The 8,013-nt window shown below is 33.3% G+C and overlaps 1 non-coding gene across 1 annotated transcript; it reads left to right on the top strand.

Annotated features, from left to right (window-relative positions):
* The first annotated feature begins 6,393 nt into the window (after positions 1-6,393).
* Positions 6,394-6,522, top strand: LOC120101245 (small nucleolar RNA SNORA44). Its single transcript, XR_005501624.1, has one exon. It is a non-coding gene; the product is annotated as a small nucleolar RNA SNORA44 (small nucleolar RNA).
* The last annotated feature ends 1,491 nt before the right edge of the window (positions 6,523-8,013 follow it).

Consider the following 8,013-nt stretch of genomic DNA (forward strand, 5'->3'; position numbering starts at 1 on the left):
TGGGTTGCTCCATGTGTACTCCTTTGTTGGTGGCTTAGTCCCTGGGAGCTCTGGGGTGTCTAGTTGATTGATATTGTTGTTCTTTCTAAGGGGGATGCAAACCCCTTCAGCTCCTTCAATCCTTTCTCTAACTCCTCCATTGGGGACCCTGTTCTCCATTCAATTGTTGGTTGTGAGCATCTGCCTCAGTATTTGTCAGGCTCTTGTAGAGCCTCTCAGGAGACAAGTATATCATGCTCCTGTCAGCATGTTCTTCTTGCATGGGATAGTTATATTGTGTTGGGCATAATTATGAACTGGTTAAATATATAATGTATTTGGAATTCTACATGTGATGGTTATATCATGTTAGCCTAACTTGGATATGCTTATTGTTTTCATTTGTTCAATAAAAATGGCAATAATGAAATATGATTTTCTTATGTTAAGATATGGGCTTGTGACAGATATTCTCGAATGACAACATGGTTACCTCTGAAATTCATTGAAATCCAAGCATCTAGATACACTTTAGTGAACTTTTTTTTTATTATATCATGTAAAGTGAAAATAGTGGCTTTTATTCAGGCCCACACATTCTCAGCATCCTATTTAAATTATCTAAAGCATATGGAAGAAGGAACCTTTTTTATTTCCGTTGTACTTGTCCTTACTTCTTTACTGGCATTAGATCTTTACTTCTTAGAATCATACCCAAGAATGGCTGAAACTCAAGTTTTCTGTATTGGACGATTACCTTGTTCTTGGACTTTTCTGTTTGTAGACAGCCATTGTTACACTAGCTGAACAATTAGGTGGATGCCACTCTAACAAATCCCATTCAAACTCCTACCATTTCTCTTCCTCTAAAAATTGCTCATTAAATCAGTAGTTACTCAGTTCCTTGGAAAGAATTTTTGCTTGGACAAATATTTGGAATATCTTAACGAAATTATATATTATAGTTTTGTATATAAATTTTTAAAAATAATGTTTCCTACACAGTTTTCTTCAAATTTCTCACCATGAAGAGAAAGTTACATATTAACATTTAAAATATTCCCCACTGGATAGTTCCTCCAAATCAGCTAGGGATAGGAAAGGGGACTTTAGAAAATGAGCCACAGACTTAAAACTCAGTTTCATGTAAAAAATCTAGTCCCTTTAGAGCTGAGCATGATGAATTCACCTACAATTCCAATACTCACAAGAATGATCCACAAAAATCCAAGAAATTCATGACTAGCCTTGTCAAACAGAAAGTTCCATGCTCTTTTGAGCAGAGTAGCCCCTTCTTCCAATAAATAAAATAAAGAATGATAAACCATATATACTTGAATTAAATTTAATCTATTATTAAACTATCTTTATTTCAAATAACAGATCAATTAGCACACTGCCTGATTCTCCATAGTGAACAAAATATTTTTTATATAAAAGGGAAAACAACACATTGGAAGGCAGTATTTCTGATTGCCAAGATAATGTTAAAATATAAAGCAAAAAACTGTGTATTTATTGATGTCAGTAATTCTGACCATCCTGACTTTTTAAAACAGTGGGTGATATAACTCCCATAAACCAGCAGTGTTGTATCATTCCTCCTGTGGACTGTATTATTTTACATACATTTATTTCAGGATTATTTTTTCATGAGATTTTAGCAATGGCAATAATGAGCATGAAGCTCAAGATTACCTCTCACTCACAGAACACATGGTCTGTGGGTGGAATGGAATGCTGCCTCTCATCTAGTTTTTGCTCCTGAGAAACAGCACATTTCTAGAAGAAATTTGAATTGGGCAGCTTGGATTCCATCATAGTCTCTTTAGCAAATTCCATAAAGGCATAATACAAATTCCACAATTTAATCATTCAGATTGGATTGTTCCCAAGAGAACATACTCCTACCCTTGTCTCATATTTGTATATGAGTGTGTGTGTGCATGTTTGTATGTATGTATTATGATCATACCACAGAAAATTCATAGAAGTACAGATATTAGCAAACAACAATCTATGATTGGTGACCTTTCTTTCCTTCTATTATGTGGTTGCTGGTATCAAAATCAGGTCATCAACCTGGGTGGTAAGCTTCTTTTCCAAATGAGCTTTCTTGCTACCACCTGCTCAAAAAAATTTATTGTTTCTATCTCCACATTATCTTTCTAAATTGAGGGAGTGTGTCAGTAATATAACCTGCCACTCAAAGTTCTGATGGCTGAGCAACATGTTTGCTCTCTGGGAATTTTGAAATGTCAGGTCCTGCCCAACATTCCTGATTCAAATTTGCATCTGAACACAATCTCTGGGTGATCTATATATAAATTAAAATGTTATCACATACCGTACTGATGCTTGCATGTTCACATATACTGTATCATTATTTGCATTAACAAAGCTGTGAAGATGGCGTAGATGTTCATTAAAGAAAACTATGTCCTATTTAAAAAATAGCATTTTGTTCAGCCACATAAGTGATTGGAATTATGCAGTTTTCTGGAAAACATAAGCACTTTAAGATAAATGTATCAAGAAAAGTATGCTAGAGTTTGAAAGTAAAATAGCACATTTTTTTCTCTGATTTTTGGACCATAGACTACAGATAGATACACAAAATATGTTCCCTGAATATTATAGAATTCCAGTTGTGGTCCAATCACTGGCTATTTTTCAGGTTTAGCATTTTTGCTTCAAACCATTTCCTGAGATATTGGTATTTTCAGATTGATTACTTGAGCTGGGATCCCGCATTAGATCTCAAAAATTGTATCTTCTGATTGAACTCATAGTTGACATATGCTTTATACTTATGGAGCACTCTTTGGATAATTTAATGATCTTAATATATTCTATAATTTTTATTTCAATATGTGATAATATATACCAAAAATTAACTCTAGGAACAAAATTGTCAAACTTCCACAATCCAACAAAGAGCAACAAAGCTTCTCCAAACCTCTAAAGCAATTCCTAAAATGTACTAGAATAACTTCAATAGGGACAGAGGACCAAAAAAAGAAGAGTTAGATATAGAGTTCTAATATTAAATTAACAACTATGATATTAACTTTTGACAGTCACTTGTACATAAAATAACACAGAGTATATAGCAAACACTTAAGAAAATTGGACAAGCATAGGAGATTTTTAGAATCAAACAATTAATAGACATTAATACATACACAGAGAAAAATTACTTGTAACATTTCATAACCAAAGATAAATCTTATCAGAATCTGAGTCATGTTCTCCCATATATTTTGCTTTGCATGATCAGAATATATCAAAAATAGGAGAACAACAAAAATATTAATTTTCAAAATATATGTATAAAGAAAAAGCTACATAGTTCTTGCCTTAACATTCAAATAGAAATTCATTTATTCAGTTGTGTGACTGAATTTACGTTCTCATTCTACCAAGAAGTATTTTAAAACTGAGTTGATCCAAACACTTTCAATTTCCATTTTTATTAGAAAACTTTCTTTTTTGTAAGATGAGCCACACTGTACCCCAAAGAGAAAGCACACATCCAAAAATACTAATTAAAAGAAGGTCAAGTTCACTTAAAAATATTTTCCATAAGAAGGAAGGCCCTGTGTAACAAAAATGAAATTTTAATATTATACTAACTTTTTATTCAAGCAAAAACAACCATAACATTTTAAAATCAGTAATAACAAAAGTTGAAGTGTTTAAGAAACAGAAATCATTTTGACAAGAACCAAGCAAAGAACAATACAAATATCTAATAATAATACAATATTAATGTTACATAATACCTTTTAATTTTTTCATAATATAATTGCATCTGTTAGGAAATAGTAAAGAATATCAAAATAGATATTGTTAGTCGGGATTTTGGGAGAAACATAAAGAAAGAACTGAGAGACATCAGAAAGTTAAAAAGGGCCAGAAAATTGGCTTTATGTGTGAGGATGCTCACTAGACGAGCCTGGAACATAAGTGAAATGTCCAGAATTCATACATAGGTGTCAGGGGAAAAATCAGCTCCACTAAATACACAAAGAACTGCTACTTAAATTCTGGAGCAGCAATTTCTACACATACAATTATCCATACACAATAATAATAAATAAAACATTTAAAATATTAGCAATAATAATAATAAATACAAGTAAATAATAAATAGTAAAGACAAGAATGATGTGGACTAATAATGGTTTACATTTATAAAATATAACAAAATTTGGTTATGTTCCTGATTTCATAAGTTTTGTTGGGTTTCTGATTTTATTTATTAAATAATATTTATTAAAGTGGAGTAAAATGAAATCATATTGCTAAATTGCAAAATAGATTTGGGAGTGCACTTCTGAGATTCTATGCAAGAATCACTGATAAGAATTGTAAAAGAGCTATTTGTGATTCTTTCAAATTCTCATGTGAATTAATCACAGATATTAGTCGTCACTTACATTTGTTCTACATTTTTTACTAGTTTTGCAATTGTATCTCACTTCTCAATATCAAAATACCTTAGGTGAACATAGACTGCTATATCACAGCCACAAGAATTAATAAGCTCACAGCTCTGAAGCCTGGAATTCTCGAGTCATGTTACCAGTACAGGCAGGCACTTTAGTTAAACACCTTCCCAGGTTGTATGCTCCTATCCTCTTCCTTTGTGCATGTATACAAAGAAAGAGGGATCAAATTATTATCTCCGGGCTAGGACCTGATTGATCTTAAGTACCTCTCTATATGTCTTATTTCCAAATATATTCACATTAAAACTTGCGTTTTCAGTATGTGAATGGAGACAGGAGATCATTTATTTTGCATTCAAAATATATTCATCCCTTCCCCAAAGCCTCAAGCTATTAATTTGTTCTGGTAGTAATGTTGAACTCTAAAGAACAAAGTCTAATCTAAGTGTTTAAATCGGACATGGGAAAGACTTAGGACATAGAATCTACTGGAGGTGAAATTCGTCCACATTTCTGAACCTGTGAAAGAGTAGTAATGAGTTGCAAAAATGCCTTGTAAGCTATACATAGGAGACACTCACAACCCAAAAGGAAAAAGATAGAAGGGGATTAAAAGAGACAGTGTGTCTCATGCAACTCTAAAGCCTACAGCCCTGAAATTATATAAAATATTAATTAGTACTTTTAAAAGTGTCTACTTAATTGATTGCCTATGGAATTTCAAAGAAATTGTTCCAGAAACCACATCTTCTATGGAGTGGTCCAATCACAAAGATCTCTGGATTTCCAGGTGGCATAAAAAAAAAGAAATTGTATATAGTTGGCCAACCTGGAAACTTATACAGTCTCTATGGATACATTTGTCCCTATACTTGAACTGGATAGCATTTTTGCTTCCAAATGTCACTGTCAGCTCATCATGTAGTCCACATTGGTGTTAATTCATCTGTATAAATATATTTATATTATTGGATTCTGCTGCTGTGGGTTATTAATTTGTACGTCATGATCCCCTAGTGTCCTTTCCAAATAGATGTCCAACTGTACTTTTTGTGTTCTTCTAAGGAAAAAAACAATCACAAAAACAAAAGCTAAAAAAATCTTCACTTCTTTTCAATGTGGGTAGGCAAAGAGTTCTCCAGTCTTCAAGTTCAGATTTCCCCTGCTTGATAATTAAATTTTCAATTTTTCTATAAGCATTCACAATTGGTTTTATGCAATGAGAAAGATTATGACTTCACTTCTATAATTTCCTTTATAATTCTGTTTATTTAGATAATTGGTTTCAGGGTTCATAAAATCTTTCAAACACACACAAACAAAAAGGTCACAATGTCATCATGTGTTTCTTAACATTTTGACAAAAGTAGTTTTTCTCCTTTTTGACAATAATCATGTATTTTTCTGTTGTAGCCCTCAACAGAATAACCCTGTCCCCTTTCTCAAGTCAGTCTTCAAGCCTGGTGCATAGTTTAAGAAATTTGTATTATTGAAACTTTGCTTTGAAAGAGTATAATACGTCCTTGTCAACTTGGTTTTCCATAGAATATCACAGAATATTCACTTGGTTAAAAAGGAGAATTTATTTACTTATTATTTGCAGTTCTAAAGTCTGGAAATTATTGTGTGTAGAATAGCAAGGTTAGATTTTGGAGAAGTTTCTCCCAAACTTGCAAAGTTTGTTTTTTTCATCAGAAGGTCTTTTCTCAAGCTTGAATGCAGAGACAAAGCATAAGATCTCAGAGCTCCTCTGTTTCTAATGTCAAATGCTTATTTACTCCAACCTTCCACTGGAAAAATTAATTCACCATAGGAATTTGTTGATCTTAATTATCTCATTTTTAAGTCCCCAAATCGTCAAATTATGGATTAGACCTTCAACATAGGGGTTCAGAGGAGGAACAGAATTTTAAAATAATGTTCAGATAAAAGAAGTGGGTTTTTTTACCTTAAAAGATTAAAGCATGTTTCCAAGGGCTGTGGCTGCTCATAGCCATGGGATCTCCAACTGCATGCCAGAGTAACGGAGAGACTTTGACAGCCCAGGTTATCACAGTGCCTGCTGTTGCCACTCAGCTCTCCTATATGTTTTTCCACTGGAGTTATGAGCTGCCTGTCCTTCTGTCCTGTGGTATTCAAAACAAACTTTCCTTCTGCAGTGTGCACTTGGGCGGTTCTTGGAAGAGTGAGGAGACAGCCTGTCAGCCTCTGCTCATTAACCTAAGGACCATGTGACCAGTGAGGTGGCCATCTTGTGATTTGGTCTGCATTATTTGTTGGAAAAATGCCACAAGAAGATCACACTGGGATTTAGAAGTTTCTGGCTAATACTTAGCCAGGTAGCCTTTTGTGGCCAGATTGGTCTACAAAGAGAAACAGCATTTTGGAAAAGTGAAATACCTTTGTAACCTAACATGCAATTGGTTCAATAAAGACTTCAAATTTCTTTCTCTGATTGGATTAAAAAAAAAAAAAGATTAAAAACACACACATATATAGGTATATATAGGTATATATAAAACCTATATATATATATAAAACCTATATATATAATAGGCTTATATATATTATTATAAATATATATTATATGTTTATATATATATATCTTCCTTGAAAATTTTATAAATATATGCAGTGTATTATAATCATACACAATACACATATCTCCCTCTCTAGTCTACAAAATATCCCCTCCTAATTATATCCTCTTTTCCAAAGTTGTTCAGTGAGGTCTTGGAGTGTATGTTCTCTTTAGGGTCACATACTTACTTACTACTTAGGGACGTAGGAAGTCATGCATCTCTTCAGTTTCTACTTTTCATTTTAAATTTTATCATTTATTTGTATACATGAATGTAAATGTTTAGAAAAGAAGTGGTACTGTTTCAGTTTAGCTAAATGACAGAATAAATTTCCATATAAGACCAAATATCTCATCTATAGAAGTTGACTGAATAAAATCCTGAGAAATCACAGTCTACAGGAATTAAATCTCTAGTTTTCATGCCATTTTCCTGCATAGAGTTGGTGATCCAGTGTGTCCATTGTTATAACAGGACAAGAAAATATTAAAAGGATCCAAAGAATTATCTATTTCCATGTATTAATTATCCTACAAAAATTTGAAATCTGTTTTATTGTGATTGATTCAAATGAGAAATATTTTTTCACAGTTTCAGGCATATAAACACTTGGTCCCCAGCTGATAGCAATAGTAGAAAGCAGGAGCTGCTGATGTAGCTTTGCTGCACGAAGTATAATGCCCCTTGGTGCAGGTTTGCTATTCAAAGCCTCACACCAGTTCCCCCTCTTTAGATCAGGCCCATGCTTTGGCTTATGTGTAACAATTTCTCTGTAACAGCTTCTTAGGAGACCTGAACATTCCACCCTGCACCAGAACCAGGAAGGTAAGCAACTCAAAATAGCTTCAGGAAGTCCCTGATACATTTCAGATTTACTATGCTTTTCTCTCCCAGAATAAACAAATCAAGGAACTCAGGAGACTATGTTGAGAGCAGACCAGCTGCCTGAAAGAACCAGAAACCAGTAAAGGCAAGAGGTATGGACCCAGTAAAGTCCT

Source organism: Rattus norvegicus, chromosome 2, assembly GCF_036323735.1.
Source record: "Rattus norvegicus strain BN/NHsdMcwi chromosome 2, GRCr8, whole genome shotgun sequence".
Classification (NCBI taxonomy): Eukaryota; Metazoa; Chordata; class Mammalia; order Rodentia; family Muridae; genus Rattus; species Rattus norvegicus.